This window comes from Schistocerca serialis, chromosome 6 (assembly GCF_023864345.2).
Source record: "Schistocerca serialis cubense isolate TAMUIC-IGC-003099 chromosome 6, iqSchSeri2.2, whole genome shotgun sequence".
Lineage (NCBI taxonomy): Eukaryota > Metazoa > Arthropoda > Insecta > Orthoptera > Acrididae > Schistocerca > Schistocerca serialis.
The window spans coordinates 212,359,191-212,377,722 of NC_064643.1; the positions used below are offsets into that span (position 1 = coordinate 212,359,191).

The following is an 18,532-nucleotide window of genomic DNA, read 5'->3' on the forward strand; positions in this document are numbered from 1 at the left end:
TGTTCACCAAGTGGAAAATTCTGGCATTCTTCAGCAACTCAAGATTGAGATTCCCTACACATCATCAAAGTAACATGCTATCTTAACCATGTGCCACCATTACTGGAGCATAGCTAGAGATGTCAGCTGTATTTCCTTGCACTTTCTCCTCTGTAAACAGGTGTTCTGTCCCACAGTCCTCTTTGTTATAGATCACATTTTTTTTCTCCCTGAAGATTTGAATACTTTTTCCTGGATTGTGTATCTACTAGGTAATCCAAGGAAGCGCATGCTTCTTCATTCGAAGTAATTTTGTATACATTACGATCTCATAAATTAATTTTCTCTTCATTGACTGTGATGCTTTGATTGAGGCACTGCATCACTCTGTGTTCAGCTGTTACAATTCCTTCACAAACAACTCTATTGTTGCTCCTTTTATTGAATCTACAAAGTTAATCCAGATATGGTTGGTGAATCACCATTTTAAAAGGACTTTTGGACATTTCTTGATGTTTGATAGAATACAATACATTGTTTTTCATATAGTGCGACTATCCCACAGGCATGTGTTTCGAGCTTTCATGTTAGTGATTAGTTAAACATTTATTCATTAGCTTTACTTATTTTACCTTTTGATTATCAATATTTTGCATACTTGCTTGTCTGGAACTTAATTGGGTACATTTCACAAATCTCTAACAATGCCATTCAGTTGGCACCAGAGATCAATAAAGATCCATTGCATCATTCAAAGGATTTGGGTAGGTCTCATCTTCTGAAGTATGACCATCCATACACTTATACCGAAAGTGATCACAGACATAAAAAAGAGTGATATTTTAAAAGATGCCATGCTAATCTGTAATTTTATGCTGCAACGATGCATACGCTTAAGAATTGTGAGCTTTTGAGATACAACTGATGGAAGTTGTCCTTACAGCCAGATACATTTCAAAGACCGGTTTCTCTCTTTCTCACTAAATAAAACACACAAGAACAAGCTACACATAAAATGTGAAATCTGATAAATTAGAATCGGCAGAGCAGGGAGCTGATGAGATCAAAAAGAGAATGAGGGCTAAAAAATGAGGAGATAATAAACAATAGTAACAGACGTAATGAAGAAGATGTAGCAAAGAAAGAAAAGATACAGATAGTTATCATTTATATATGTAAGAAAGAGAAAGGAAAGGGAAAATATAAATGGTAAACTATGGCAATGACGACAAGGGTGTAGGAACTCAAAAATGAAAGCAATAATGATAGTAAAGAACAAATGTTAAGGGTTTGTTGTAACAATGATGGCATGATCATTTGAGATGGAGATCATACTTGGATTGGTCGGACATGGGGCAGGAAATTGGCTGTGGAAGGAATTATACACACTTTCAACCATAATCACCAAGGAAAACTTATATCATGATGGCGTGGATGGGAATTCGAATCTTGAGCCTCCTGGATGGTTGGGGCAACAACTATAAAACTTATGTGGGGCACAAATAGAGCATTAATGGCTGCAAGGAAAACAACAAATTACATTATAATGTAGAATTTTGTAGATGAAAAAGGTAAAGACATTCATGACAGACTTAAGCAATTGAACTGTGAAAAAATTTCTACATCTTTGTTTTAAATTAACTTGGTCTAACACCAGACTCACAATCTGCTTGACTCAAAAAGCTCCCTGTTGATGAATTCTCAAATAAGAATCAAACAACAGACTTCAGATATTCAAATTATTTTGTTTCAACGTACAAATGTCTATCCCACATTGATTTCCACAAAATCTATCAATCTATGGCAACTGAGCTCACAGCACAAATGCAATTTACAATATCAAAGTCTTACAATGAAATACAAATCCAACTGAGAAAATCTGCAGTTATAGTGTGGACCTAATTCACTGAAATATCATTCAACAAAGGAAACATAAGAAAGTTTTAAAAAACTCCATTAGTCAACACTGACCAACATAATGATACAAGTAAGTCTCCATTTCTTGGCAATATCATTGAGACAATATTAATTTTTATGCGAACAATAAAAGCTAAAGGTTGGAATATCAACAATACAAAGGAAAGGTAGATTGCTACTCACCATAAAGATGACATGCCGAGTTGCAGACAGGCACAACAAAATGACAACGAAAGCTATATGTGGGTCTTTTCATTGTGCCTGTCTGTAACTTAGCACATCACCTTTATGGTGAGTAGCAGTCTATCTTTTCTTTATTTTGTTAATTTTTATAAACATTGTTGTTGCATGATAAGAAGCATGTTCTTTATGGCAGCCAACACATGTGCTCATGAATAGATGGGACTCCGTGAATACCTAACATACAATGGTATCCAGTTATGATAAATATTTGGTGGAGAGCAAACAACCCTTGCAATATGTTTACACAGTTAGTTCAACATTGTATACTGATACATGGAAATAAAACAAAAGTTGTGCCTGAAAGAATATGCATTAATGCTTGCCCGTATGAGAACTGAGTGAAACGTGTAGTAACTTCTTTAGGGAACATAAACTTACATATTTATGTGAATGTAATGACTTCAGCCAATTTTGATGTATATATTGTGCCATAGCAAAATTGTCTCAGATAAACTCTTTTGGGACTGCTATTTTGGATAGTGCAATTTTACTGCAACATATGCACAATTCACAGTCCATTGTTGATGAGGTGTCTCTAGTGATTGTCAAACTCTAACTTAGATTTTTTTATTGTTAAAAGAAATTCCTGTAACTGATATACTGTCTTATCTCTCAACTGTAGCCGATGTTCGTCAATCACAGCTGAACCCATGTAGCAAACACATCAAATTACGAAAGAGTTTTCAGGTTAATTGTTTTTGTTCACATTATATAGGTAATAAATGAACATGCAATGCAGTATGAAGAAGGAATAAAGAAAAGCATCTTTGATTTTTTTAAATCTGTAGTTACTGAAACAAAATTTACTTCTGCACATTAAGAGATATTCACATTTGCTAGTACTAGGAAAAGAAAGAACCCACAGAATAAAAATTATAAAATATATAATAAATTAGAAATCATGGTCTTTCATTTTAGTGGTGATAATATATAAATTTTAGAGTAATCAGAAGAGGAATCCTGCTTCATGAACTTGAATGAAATAAGTAATGAGTACTTTCTATGTTGAGAGCTGAAAAACACTGAATGCATTTATTGGTATGAAAAGATAATGATGCTGATGCTGCTGCTGCTGATGATGATGGGTATGATGATGATGGTGAGGTGGTGGTGGTGGTGGTGAAGAGGAGCCCTGCTTCATGAACTTGAATGAAATAAATAATGAGTATTATCTCTGTGGAGAGCTGAAAAAACACAATGAATTTATCAGTATGAAAAGAAGATGTGATGATGATGATGATGATGATGATGATGATGATGATTGCGGATGCAGGGCACTCAACATCATGGTCATTGGCACCATGATATAATGCATTAAAATCTGCCTCTCCTCCCCAGCCCAACAGTTCATGAAATTTCAGAACTTGTGTAACAGTGGCATCAGTGCTACCAGTGAGGATGGTGGGCAGATCTCCAGCCAAACCGAGAGCTGACATGATGTCAGTATATAACACAAAACACTGCAAAAATACGCTGAACCGAAAGTGGCACACCACAAACTTCACAGAGTGATGGATCCTCCTACTGGAGGATAAAACCATTTGTTAAAGGACTATGCTCTATGTGCAGTCTGATGAGTAGCACTTCCTGCTATCAGTGAGGTTGTCATGAACCCCACCATGCCTGAGTGGTCATCTTGAATTCGTTTTCCATCAACCCCAGCAATTCAGTTTCCCACTGACACATGATTTGTCGGTCAGAAATGAGATGACAGTGTGCAAGAGGATGGCACATGGACATACAACACCATCCCAAAATGCTTCTTTGTCAGCTATTTCGTTTCCTTGCATCCTGATGTGCAGTGCCCAAGTGCCCAGCAAAAGATCACCCCATTGCCACATGGTTGGAGCCACTGTAAGAAGTCATGCATGGACTGAATCAAATGGTCTACTGGACGCATTCGGTGGACTGCTAGTAGTGCACTGAGCAAGTCAGAACAGAAGAGAACTGTGGTGTCACCGCCAGACACCACACTTGCTAGGTGGTAGCCTTTAGATCGGCCGCGGTCCGTAAGTATACGTCGGACCCGCGTGTTGCCACTATCAGTGACTGCAGACCAAGCGCCGCTACACGGCAGGTCTAGAGAGACTTCCTAGCACTCACCCCAGTTGTACAACCGACTTTGCTAGCGATGGTTCACTGACAAAATACGCTCTCATTTGCCGAGACGATAGTTTAGCATAGCCTTCAGCTACGTCATTTGCTACGACCCAGCAAGGCACCATTATCAGTTACTATTGATATTGATTCATGTACCGTCAAGACCGACGTTCTTCATTAATGGATTAAAGTTAAGTATTCCACCAGCTACGTCCGTTTTTCTAAATTCTAACTTCCTTGTCCTGTTCCAGACCTCACGCCAGCCTGCGTGAGCTAAAACGCGTGCCTTTCGGCCTCCTCTAGTAACACGGTGTTGGCTCTCCTGCCAACCAAAACATTGGCGATGAGGCAATTCCACGTTCTTATCGATAATGCCCTGATTTACTTGTGTAATGGCTTCGCCACAATCTCCAGATGTACTGTCCGAATTTTATCGCTTACAGAATCAGCAGACGCAGGCCTTACTGGATGCCCTTGGACAGCTCCTCCAGGGTCAACGGGCAATGCAAAACGATGCGGCAGCCGCCGCTCCACCGCTAATGCAGCCACAACACGCTGTTGCACCAACTTTTCGACCTTTTGATGCTGCACTGGAAAGCTGGACGGAGTGGTCACGCCAATTTGGATTCCATCTCGCCGCCTACAGAATTCATGGTAACGATTCTGCATTAGATGCATATTTCAAAGAATCAGTCAATGTAGTTGCAAAAAGGTATACCTTCTTTCGTACAAAACGTACGGCAGGTCAAACTAATCGGGAGTGGGTTGCAACCTTGCAGGGCCTTACTAGGGATTGTGCTTTTGAGTGTCAATGAGGACTCCCTTATTCAGATACTATGGTACATGATGCAATTGCACAGATGTACTGTCCGAATTTTATCGCTTACAGAATCAGCAGACGCAGGCCTTACTGGATGCCCTTGGACAGCTCCTCCAGGGTCAACGGGCAATGCAAAACGATGTTCGTATAAGGGAACAGATTTTGAAACTAGTCAATCCCTCCCTTCAACAAGTGATGGACATATTGGATCAGCAGGACACACTTGACTTTGCTCAGGAATCATTTGAAACTTCACCAGCCGTGTGTCAGGTTAACCGGCCCGCCGGGCGAGCTGCATGGAGCAGTAAACAGCCCTCACGCCCGGCCGCGCCGCTGCCGCCAGGCTCTCAGCCACGCGTGCCGCGCATGCAAGTAAATGCAGTGCTAAAATCATGCCCACGGTGTGCTACTAGACATTTGCGTGAGAATTGCCCATCACGCCAGGCTATTTGCTTTTTCTGTAATAAAAAAGGACATGTTCAGAGTGTTTGCCAGGAAAAGCTCAGATCGGAAACTCACATCCATTCCAGGCCCTTTGCTTCGCGCCGAATTCGAACCAAGGATACTCAGGCTCGTGAAACTTCGCCCATGGAAATTCATGTAGTTCATTCCACTCCGCTCAGTGCCATTCTCTCTAACAGTGACTGTGTTCGTCCCACAAATAGTGTGCGTCGACATCGCCGGAAATCTCGTCAAGTCACAAGTGATTATGTACCAGTGTTAGTTCACGTTGCACGAGACAGTCGCTCTTGTCGTCAGCAGAACAATAAACTTTTTGTAGACTTGGACATTAACGGCAAAGTGATACCATTCCAGCTCGATACCGGAGCTGCAGTTTCACTGATCAATCACGACACTTACAAACTGCTGGGCACACCTCCGTTGCGTGCCGCAAATGTTACACTAACTAGCTATTCAGGTCAAAAGATCCCTGTGTTAGGACAGTGCAGCATTCTTGCAACATACAAAGGACAAACAAAACTTGTGTCATTTTACGTCCTTCGTTCTTCTTCTGCAGTGAACTTGTTTGGTTTCGATTCATTTCAGTTGTTTAACTTGTCTATAGTAAATCAGGTACTATCAGTGAACCAGACTGTGCCTTCAGACAGTGTTTCTCGTCTATGTGAAGAATTTGAAGACATTTTTGCACTGGGCCTTGGTTGCACTACGAACTATAAAGCACATTTGGAACTGAAAGTCAACACGAAACCGAAATTTTTCAGAGCACGCAATGTTCCCCACGCACTGCGTGATGAGGTCGCAAAAACATTACACAATTTGGAATCACAAGGTGTAATTGAACGTGTGCAGGCTTCTCTCTGAGCATCACCCTTAGTAATTTTGCCAAAACCTTCCGGAAAATTGAGACTTTGTGTGGACGTCAAGGCAACAGTGAATCCACAACTAGTGATTGCAACTTTTCCTTTACCCCGCCTAGAAGATCTTTTTGACAAACTGTGCCCGGGTAAATATTTTACGAAGTTGGACCTAGCAGATGCGTACTTGCAAATACCGGTGGACGAAGAATCCCAGCACGTTTTGGTGGTTAACATGCATCTTGGTTTGTATCGGTTCAAACGACCGTTATTCGGGTGTGCATCCGCCCCTGCATTGTTTCAGCAATATCTCCAAACTGTTTGTGCATCGGTCCCTACTGCAGCAAACTATCTGGACGATATTGTGATCTCCGGAAAGATGGAAGAAGAACATTTGGCCAATCTCAGAATATTATTTCAGGTCTTGCGACAAAATGGTCTTTGCTTGCGAAAGGACAAATGTGTGTTTTTTGCTCGTGACTTGCCCTACCTGGGACATGTCCTCAATGCCCAAGGCATACATCCTAGTCCCGAGCACCTCCGTGCCATACAAGACTTGCCTTCACCGCAGAATTTGAAGCAGCTACAGAGTGTGCTGGGAAAAATCAACCATTATCATAAATATGTGCCGCAAGCCTCTTCCATTTCAGTTCCGCTTCATCGCTTACGCCGTAACGGTGTTCCGTTTGTCTGGACGACGGAATGCAAACGCGCCTTTCGCCAGTTGAAATCGGCGTTGCTTTCCAATACTTGCCTTACGCCATTCGATCCCCAGAAGCCCCTTTTGTTGATGGTGGATGCATCGGATTTTGGGATCTATGCTGTGCTTGCGCACAAAGATGGATCGCACGATCGCCCTATTGCCTTTGCGTTCAAATTGCTCTCATCTGCGCAAAGAAATTATTCACAGATCGAGAAAGCAGCATTGGCTCTTGTATTTGCTGTTACAAAGTTTCATGATTTCTTGTATGGTTGTCACTTTACCATAATCACAGACCACAAACCTTTGACATCGCTTTCTCATCCGACCAAGCCTGTACCTCCACGTACAGCGCAGAAATTCATTCGCTGGTCTATTTTCCTCTCGCAGTACCACTACGATATCTTGTATCGGTCCACTGCTAAGCACGGAAAGGCCGATGCGTTGTCCCGTTTGCCTGTTGCTGAGGATAGAGCATTCGATTCCTCCGAACTTGCTTGCATGTTCATTGATGCGGCAACCAATGAAGTGGTCGAATTGTTTCCGACTGATTTTCGTCGTGTAGCTACTGCCACAGCTGCCAACCCTGTCCTTGCTACCATTATGCATTTTGTTGCTACGCAATGGCCCTTGTCAAAGTCATGGATCGGGGATCCGTTGGTTCGCCGATTTTTTGCTCACAAGGAGAGACTTTTTGTTCGATGTGGTGTTTTGCTGTTGCGTTCTGATAATGATCAGTCCAGGGTCGTGGTTCCACGTTCGTTACAGTCCTCTGTCTTACAGCTTCTCCACCAAGGACATTGGGGTATAGTAAGAATGAAACAACTTGCTCATCAGCACTGTACTTGGTTCGGAATCAATGCCGCAATTACGAATATGTGCTCTTCTTGCATGGCGTGTGCCGAACAACAATCAGCCCCACTGCGGAAATTCTTTGCATGGCCAAAAGCCACTTCCCCTTGGCAACGCTTACACATTGATTTTGCTGGTCCATTCTGGAATGCTCGATGGTTGGTTGTGGTAGATTCATTCAGTAATTTTCCTTTTGTTGTCCGGATGTCTTCCACGACGTCATCTGCCACCATCCAAGCGTTATCTGCTATCTTTTGCATTGAAGGTCTTCCACAGACTATTGTTTCTGACAATGGCCCCCAATTCATGTCCGCAGAATTTCAGTCATTCTGCACGGCCAATGGTATTCAACATGACGTCCGCGCCGTTTTCGCCACAGTCAAACAGTGCCGCTGAACGATTGGTCAGGACTTTCAAGTCACAGATGTTGAAGTTAAAAGAATCGCATTCTCGGGAGGACGCGTTATTGCTCTTTTTGTCCTCATATCGCTCTCCGCCCTGAGATGTTCGCTCGCCGGCTGAGTTGCTCCACGGTCGCCCTCATCGAACCTTGATGTCTTTGCTACATCCGCCGCATCAGGTTCCTGTTCAGCAGCACACACCTGCTTTTGCCCCAGGCGACGTTGTCTACTATCGCCACTATCGAGGTTCACGGCGTTGGCTCGAAGGGCGCATTCTTCGCTGCCTCGGATGCGCTATGTATCTGGTTTTGGGGGCCTCTGGTGAGGTGCGCCGGCATCTCAACCAGCTGCGCCTCTGTCATTGCATGGGATCTGTGGGATCTGCCGCTCGCCGTCTGCTTTCAGCGACGGTGGCGTCCGGTCTGTTACAGATGATGCCTTCCATTTTGCCCCATGCTGCCCCATGCCGACGCGCCGCCGCCGCCTGTTCTCCCGCCGGCGACGTCCGCAGTGGACACGTCGCTGCAACTGCCGGGTGCCTCCCTAGGTCACGCGCTGCCGATCGCTTCACATGACTAGTTGTCCTCCGCAATGGAACTCTTGCCCGCTCCGGACCATCTGTCGTCTTCGCCCGTCGGGTGCCCAAACCGGTTGGAGGTCGACCCTTCGGCCCCTCCTGTCTCTCTGCGGGCGCATACACCGCATGTTGGCGTGCACCCTGGGGCAGGTTTTCCGCCGTTTCCTAGCTCCCCGCGGTCCGAATGGCAGGGTGCGGGTGGCACAGCCTTGCCTGTTGTTAGGCTCCCCACCTCGTCGCATACGTCACCATGGGGTCCTCCCCACGGTGGGCGGAAGTCTTATGCCACAACCGTACGCCGATTTGCGGGGGAGGAATGTGGTGTCACCGCCAGACACCACACTTGCTAGGTGGTAGCCTTTAAATCGGCCGCAGTCCATTAGTATACGTCGGATCCGCGTGTTGCCACCATCAGTGATTGCAGACCGAGCGCCGCCACACGGCAGGTCTAGAGAGACTTCCTAGCACTCGCCCCAGTTGTACAACCGACTTTGCTAGCGATGGTTCACTGACAAAAAACGCTCTCATTTGCCGAGACGATAGTTTAGCATAGCCTTCAGGTACGTCATTTGCTACGACCTAGCAAGGCGCCATTATCAGTTACTATTGATATTGATTCATGTACCGTCACGACCGACGTTCTTCATTAATGGATTAAAGTTAAGTATTCCACTAGCTACGTCCATTTTTCTAAATTCTAATTTCCTTGTCCTGTTCTAGACCTCATGCCAGCCTGCGTGAGCTAAAACGCGTGGCTTTCGGTTTCCTCTAGTAACACGGTGTTGGCTCTCCTGCCAACCAAAACAAGAACCTTGTACTGTGATGCCTGTGAATCCACTCCTATGGTTTCATAATGCTATGTAACTCTGCATTATAATTTGTAAATTGTTCTAAACACCCAACCAGGGAAAACAGCTGAATGACCAAAGCCATTGTCTTCTGGGAGCAATCTGTATAAACAACGATAAAGCTGTGGTTCATACTTAAATTGAAAGGCTACAGAGTTGTAAAAACATAATCTGGAGTATAACTTTTCTTGTACTGTGTCAAGCTTAAAATCACTTCTGGCCTTTGAAAATGCCAAGGCAGCAATTTGATCTATCCCTGGCTGTGCATTCGGAGGTCTCATATATCCAGATCCTTGAAACCGTCAGTAGCACATGACCCAAATGGCTTGGTTGCTTGTAGCTGATTGCTGAACAGCTGCTCAAAGTTGGGTTGGACCATTGCATTGAATGCCAATGACTGATGGTATGCGAAGATTTTCAGGCCCTGTTGAGCCAGAAGGAGGTGCCACCAAATACAGAGTGGTAGTTTACCAGCCTCTGCCAGAGATTTTGAAAAGGGCAGGCCCAAAAAGCTGTATTCTATATCCAAATGCCTCGTGGTGGACAGCCTCCAGCATCTTGAGATAGGAAATATGGGCTGATCCATAAGCCACATTGCTGTAATCTAACCGTGGTCTGACAAATGCTTTATAATACTGCAGGAGGTGGTACTGCCAGTCCTCCACACTTTTCCATTAAGGCATTTCAAAATATTCAACAATTTGAAGCTCTTTGGTCACAGGTTTTTCAGGTGTGGGACAATGGTTAATTCTGATTCAATAGTACATCCAAAAAGGGCACACTGTCCTTAAAATGTAAAATATTGCCCCCATTGTGAGCTCTGGTTGGTTAAAACTTCGGCAAGCATGGTTAAAATTGGCGCACATACTTGTCGCTTCCTGGTGGCCAGCTGTAGCTGTCTGATTGTTGTCGTAACATTGGAGAAAGATTAGAAGATTGCAGAGTCATCTACAAACATGGAGCTCCTGACTACGGAGGAGACACCACTGATAGAGACTGCTAACAACGTGACACAGAGTACACTGTCTTGGGGGACCCCATTCTCCTGAACATAGCAAACAGACAAGGCATCACCAATGCGATGTAAGAAGCACTGTTCCTGGAGGGAGGTTTGGATAAGAAATGGCAGACATCTACACAGTCCTGAGTATGAAAAGAGAAAGTCGCCTCTAACCACTGTAATGTAACAACCTTGGGTTACATGTAGGAGTGCACAATACATAGTTTTTAGTGTCTTACTTGATACATTGTATTGAGCATTGCGTTATATTATGACTATATTTCACATTTATTATTTATTACCTAACATTATTTGGAACAATTGAAGATTATATGGGTACTAATGTTAAATACACCAAGCTGTTCGCAAAAATGTCAGATTTAAAAGAGTAATAACTCAATTTGAACACAGTTATCTTTTGTGTGAAGTTATGAGCTAGGAATTTTCTGAAACTATACTTGGTGTTTCCCCCCTCCCCCCCAACACTTTTTAGTAAAGTATACCATAATGTACAAAGTAACCTGTCACATGAAAAAAAATGTGACTTTAAAGTTAGAGCATATATAAATGTGAGTAATCAAAGTTATCAAGTTATTTTGTAGAAATTTACATTTTTTTGAAGTAACTTTTTAAAAATCATATTTACCAAAATTTAACATTGGAAGACTATGAATTTTACGAAACTATTGATGGAAAATTGTTCTTGTTTTCTGCTGAGTGTACTATCACACAAAATACAATTTTGTATAAGGTGTTATCCAGTGTAAATATTACAAAACATTAATTATAACAACACTGTAAGTATCATGTATTGTCAAGATAATAAATACGTGACAGCAGCTGCAACCATGAGGATGGCAAAGGGCAGTACTGTTTAGGGATAGAAGAGTTCCATGGACCACGGCCATACAACTCGAAAGAATTCTCAGCAGCTGAAATATCCGGTTGTGAAAGCCTTCATTGTATGAGCAGTACTGTTTGGTTGTGAGTGCATTCAAGTCAGTTGTCAGTCAGTGCAGTTCTGCTCAGTTGTCAGTTGGAATGAATAACTGAAGAAAATTTATCAATAGCTGTGTTGAGTCTTTCCATTTCAAAAAGTTACCCAGTGAGAATTGCAAAAGAATTCAGTATTATCCAAAATAGTAATGAAGATGGGATATCAGCAGCAATAAATAAATAAATGAATAATAATATGAACCACAATGAACATCACCCTTAAACTGTTCAAGTTAAGTACTGTTTTCTGCTTTAGAACTTCTGCAATTAGCAATATTCTTCAATTAGTTAGGAAAATGCAGTCTCTATTTAGAACTGTGCAATATGTTTTTACAATTTATTTGACAGCATTATTTTAGAGATTATTTCAAAATATAATAGTAAACTGTTGAGATATGAAATTACTTGGGAAGGTGAACTGGTGACCCAGTTGCAGTGGGAACTACATACATCCACATTCCACTTCAGAGTACACCATGATGTTACCTCACAGTTTGAGGATGCAATGTGATCACGCAACAGGATTTCAGAATCTACCCTTTGTGGGTAGCCATGAAAAGTTGGTTGTCAATGTCATTAATTTTATTTATACTGAGAATGAGAAAGGTGAGACATTGCCGGGACAGAAAAGGCAAATGAAGGTGCAAGCAAATATTGACACACAAAAGTTAGATAAGTCAATGGTATGCAGATTACAGATGAAGGCAGAGAATGCTGAGTTTTGGAGTATTGTGAACAAAAACTTCACAGCTTTTGTCGTACAGAACTGGACTTCCATACTAGCACAGAAACTCCGAGGGGGGGGGGGGAGGGGGGGGGGGGGGGAAAAAAAAGGTTATTATTATTTGTACGATTTCAGACCAATTGCTCAGGAATTAGGTTTGCATGGTACAGCACCAATAGGAAAAAAAAAACATTTTCTTGCAAAATTTTGTCAGTGGAAGAAAGATGAGTAGGTTGGTCCTCCTTAATTAATACCATAAGTTTGACATTTCTCTCTCAATTTTTTTTAAAAGTTTTTGTCCATTTTTGTATTGTAGTCTGAATTTTCCTATTATAGACATGGAGAGAAAGTGATCAAGTAACAAAACTAAACATTCACAACAATTAAATGTTGCCTGGCACTTTGTTTGACAATAATCTTCACACACTGTCACGTCATCTACATCTGCCATTCACACTTAATAAGTGCCTGGCAGTATTTTGCAACATTTACTCTCAGGGTAATGTGTATGAGTCAGTGGTTTGTCTAATACGCCAGAAGTCACATTAATTACACTTCTTCACTTTTTCATAAAAAGAAATCTAATATACACTGAGGTGACAAAAGTCATGGGACAGCAATATGCACATATACAGATGACGATATTATCGAGTACACACAGAGAAGGGCAGTGCATTGGTGGAGCTGTCATTTGTACTCAGGTGATCCATGTTAACAGGTTTCTGATGTGATTATGGCCGCATGATGCGAATTAACAAACTTTGAATATGGAATGGTAGTTGGTGTTAGGCACATGGGACATTCCATTTTGGAAATCGTTACAGAATTCAGTATTTCAAGATCCACAGTGTTGAGAGTGTGCCAAGAACACCAAATTTCAGGCATTACCTCTCACCGCATACAACGCAGTGGCTGACGGCCTGCACTTAATGACCAAGAGCAGTAGCACTTGAGTAATGTTGTCTGTACTAAGAGACAAGCAACACTGTGTGAAATAACTGCTGACATCGATGTGGAACCTACAACAAAAATATTCATTAGGACAGTGCACCAAAGTTTTGCGTTAATGGGTTATGGCAGCAGATGACCGACATGAGTGCCTTTGCTCATAGCACATCACCTGCCACACCTCTTCTCGGTCGTGACTATATTGGTTGGACCCTAGACAAATGGAAAACCATGACCTGGTCACGTGGGTCCTGATTTTAGTTAGTAAGAGTTGATGGTACGGTTTGAATGTGGCGCAGACCCCATGAACCACAGACCGAAGTTGTTAACAACTGCAAGCTGATGGTGGCTCCATAATGGTGAGGGCTATGTTTATGTGGAATGGACTGGATCCTCTGGTCCAACTGGACCGATCACTGACTAGAAAACGTTATGTTCAATTATCTGGGAGACTATTTGCAGTCATTCATGGACTTTATATTCCTAAACAATCATGGAATTTTTATGGATGACAATGCGCCATGTCACCAGGCCACAAGTGTTTGAAATTGGTCTGATGAACATTCTGGACAGTGCAAGCAAATGATTTGGGCACCCAGACTGCCCAACATGAATCCCATCGAACATTTATGGGAGGTAACCGAGATGTTGTTTCCTGCACAAAATGCCGCACTGACAACACTTTTGCAATTATGGATGGCTACTATAGAGGCAATGGCACAAATTTATGCAGTGGACTTACGACGACTTGTTGAGTCAATGCCACATTGAGTTCCTGCACTGCGCCAGGCAAGAGGTGGTCTGACATTATATTAGGAGTCCCATGACTTTTTTCTTCTGTAAGTATGTTATACCATCCACTCATAATGACTTGTTTATTCTGGCACTCTTTAAAATCAAATCCCATACAGTTTAGGTTTAGAACTGTACTATTCTATGTAATGCTGCTCACCCAGAATTACTGATTCTGTGTTTGAACCATAATCAAGGTATTTGAGTATGTTACCTTTCTTTTAAAATTATTCACTGGTCGGCACTAGTTTAGTCGCATGCCTAGGGAGCTTGATTGTTGTTGTAAGCTTCCAACAACCATCCAGCATAGCATTAACCTTATGCTGTTTGAAATCTTTGGAACATTGTTGACTGTTGGGTGTCCTTCTACCCATGTTTAAAAAGGAAGAAGGAAAACAAAATTCCTGTTAAGTAGGTCAAGTTAGAGCAATTGTTTGGTTAAGTTAATTTCTGCCTTCCTCATAAATACTAGTTGCGCAGAAAAGGGAGCAGTTCATGTTGTATTCTTTGTAGGATCAATGTGACTGACTTGACTGAAGTTACTTTTGGCAAAATAATGCATACAGAACATGATTAATTTATTACAGAGACAAGTTAAATGAGATAATCTTTTGATGCCTCTTGACTTGCTAGACTAGTTGGCTCAGAATACTATGCAAATATAACCCAAATTGTTCTAGAGGGAACACTGCTCTGAACATTGTTTGATAGTATGTTTAGTTATCTCTTGCAGCCTGAGTAATAATATTTTGCCTTTGTATTTCTTCACTGTGTGGGGACCACATATTTTTACTTGATCCCATTGGTGGAGCATGCTAAATGGAAGTATAACTTGCTAACAGTTCTGCCAAAGATAACTTATTTTGATGTACATTGCCTGCTTCAGTGGGAATTTCAATTTCAGATATTGTGTGCATACCACTTTTGGGGGGATGTTAAAGTACATTAAGATATAAGTAAACTGACTTAGTGCTCTGTGCAACAAAGAAAATTCAAGTTACATTTTCTGATACATTGTGAAGCATTTATTAATGTGGAAGAGAGATTGTTTTCTTGCAGGAATTATTTTGAATAATCCTTGTAATTTGTTAAAGCCACTATGTTACTATCACTGTGGTCCAGTTTACAAATTGAGCCTCTGGGGGTTTCTTGGAACTGAGATTAATTTTGTTAACTGTATACTTGCTTCTGTTCAGTGTAGTGTCTTTGGATTTTGACCTTAACTGTTTTCTTATGTTCATATTGGTTGCCCTCCACTGGCACTTTTCAGTTACAAATTGTGTGGTTGTTTGAATAAATTAACTACAGTTTATTAAACTGAATATTTATTGTTATTGTGATCTAGCACCTTGCCATTCCCAACACAATGCACCTCCTATCACCACACGAGGCTGGTGGACCTCCTTCCAGACTATCCACCACAGAAGAAGTTAAAGTGTCATTGAAAATCACACCTAGGACCTCACCATTACTAACCAGAAATGCTAACCACTAGACCATATGGTAAATTTGCTTTTATTGCTGTGACATTAGCTTTTACTGTTGAGCCATTAGAAGACTAGAAATGCTGTGTACCACAGCAAAAGTGTGTGATGACTACTGGAGGACAGACAGTGGGTGAAATGTGGAGACTGAAAAATGTAATAAGATAAGTTGGTATAGATTTGAACAAAGAGTCAGCATTCTCATCTGTGACTGAAACAGCTGGCAGCAAATCAACAGACACAGCTGTGTAAAATAGCAACATCAATGGGGAAGATATTTTTACAAATACTGCCAGCAAAGTACTGTGAGCACCGAAGGTGAGCCATATTATACATACTGTTTCTGTTCTTCTTCTAAATGGAAACTTCATTCAAAGGTGTGTGCAGACCTATAGCGTGTAATAGTACTCCACATGTAAGGGAAGTGGAATGTATTCTACTGCTTTCTCTGCTTCTTGGTGTAATCACATAGTACTGTCATCTGGTCACTTTGCCGATTAATACATGAACAATAATAGTAAAAACAACAAAAATAATAATTATATTACATAATTATTAGAAAGTATGACATTTAAACAAATTTTTCTATTAACTATCCCACATCTTTTATATCTGGTAAGAACTGATTTTTTTCCTTCTTGTGTTTATACCACAGAATGTAAATTTCTTTATTACTGGGAACAAGTTCATGCCACATAAAGCCCATTAGATTAATTTAGAAGAAATAAGTATACTGTATTTTACAGACTATAAGACGCTATGGACTCGAAGATGCACCGTATTTCTATGATTTTTTAAAAATAATTTTACTATTTTTATTATTAGATGGGGAATCCAGATTATAAAAGACTTCTTTGTTTATAAAATCAAACTGATCTTTAAAATCCCTGAAAAAATGTAATCTGAACTACTTTCTTCTTCTTCTTCTTCCTCCTCCTCCTCCTCCTCTTCATCATCATCGTTGTTCTCTTCATCTATAACATGGTCTTCACTGTCATTGAGAATGTTACTTATGCCACACTTTCTGAACGATTTAACAAAAATGCTTTTTCTCATTCTAGACCATGACTGTTTTATCCACTGACACACTTGTTTGGTTCTAGGTTATTTTAAAGCTCCCTTGGGTATGAATTCATGCTGGGTTTCATCCATCACCCATATGTTCCATTCCACTCTCATATACACTTTAAACAGCTTATTTATCAAGACATCAAGAGGCTGTAATTGTGAAGTCAGTTCTCCTGGAATAACAGCAAGCTCTGTATTTCCCTGTCTCACAGAATTTTTCAAATGACTACTAAACTGATCAAGCACAAGAAGAGAACTCTTCTTCAATAAAGCACCTTTCCTACTCTTCCACACTCTGTTAATCCACAATTTCATACCAGCCTCGTCCATCCAACCCTTGTCACGTACTTGACCAACAATCCCTGGCAATATTTCAGAAAGTTTTGGCATTGTTTTGCTCTTGAAAATTGTTGTGTCATCTAATGTGGGAGTCAGCACAGACACAAACAAGGAAGAAGAAAAATTGCTACGCCCACTGGCATGAATCCAAGTAGATCTGTACATAACACTTGAAGATAAATTGGACACTTTTTTTTCTAAAAATAAAAGAAACTTAACTTTCTGTGCCTCCTACATGCAAGTACTTTACTCACTATTTCTACTCAGAGAACACTGGCTAAGCAAAGTCTTCCTACTCAGTACTGATGCTCTCAAAGTCTGAAACCAAATAGGGGCCAACCAGCAATGGGTGGCTGGTTAAATCAGTGTTGACAGAGGGTGCTGAACTCTGTCTTCCTGGAGTTGTGGTACTACCCACTCTTTCCACTGGCACACATCTCAATGCCTTCTTGATGCTGTTTCGCATAGCTGCACTGTTCGGTGTGCAGTTGATGCTTTAGGACTGCACAAAAATGATCATTGGATTACATTTAGTACTGTCAGCACAACATGAACTGACAACAATACAGTGCATTTTTTCATGTCCACTTGTGTTTATAGTTGACTTTTAGCACCTTTCATGGCAACAATTCTGTTACTCGGCACGTCAAATGTCAGAGAAGTATCGTCCATATTCGCTATTTGGCTTAGTTCCATAACAGTTTTCTTTTGATGCTGAATAATAAAGCAATACAGAAAAAAATTTTCTCTTCATAATCTCGTGGCATTTTCTGAGATATTTTGGTTTTGGTTCACATGCTAAGGCCAAGACGCTTCATAAAGGTGTGTTAAGTTCCAACTGTAGCACTAGCTTACAAGCATGAATTTGAATCATTTTTGTATTAATTTCCGCACCATTTTGACAGTGTCCGTGAATCCATTTCAGTAGGTCACCACCTAGTTATGGCCATCTTGCATTCAGTCCTCTATTTGCACATTTAGTCTTCCTCATTTTTTTCAGTTCTTCTTTACTAGCCCACCAATTGTGAATGATTTTTTCTGTTGGTGGAGGGCCAAAATGCTGCTCAGCTGCTGTTTACGTGCTCTTCCGCATATGCTATTACTTTCAATTTATAGCCTGCATCATTTGAATACCTTTAATTTTTTTCCATTGCAAAACTAGCTACTAACAAAAATATTGCATTGTTACCAATAACACAAATCACTTTCAATTCAAGTTCACTGACACTGTACTCTACAATAACGCACCATAGGCTACATAGTGTTCTGGTTTTGTGATGGCAGGTTGGGAGGGAAACAGTGTTACAGAGCTTGTGAATCCTCACAACTCACGTTTTTCTCATCAGTGCACTGCTGTTGCCAGTTGAATCCAACATTGGCAGAGAGAGAGAGAGAGAGAGAGAGAGAGAGAGAGAGAGAGAGAGAGAG

At 41.2% G+C, this 18,532-nt stretch overlaps 1 protein-coding gene across 2 annotated transcripts in view; it reads right to left on the bottom strand.

The window, feature by feature from the left end:
- The window catches only part of LOC126485150 (CWF19-like protein 1), a 150,628-nt gene that overhangs the window by 18,965 nt on the left and 113,131 nt on the right, over window positions 1–18,532 (bottom strand). The window lies entirely within an intron of this gene.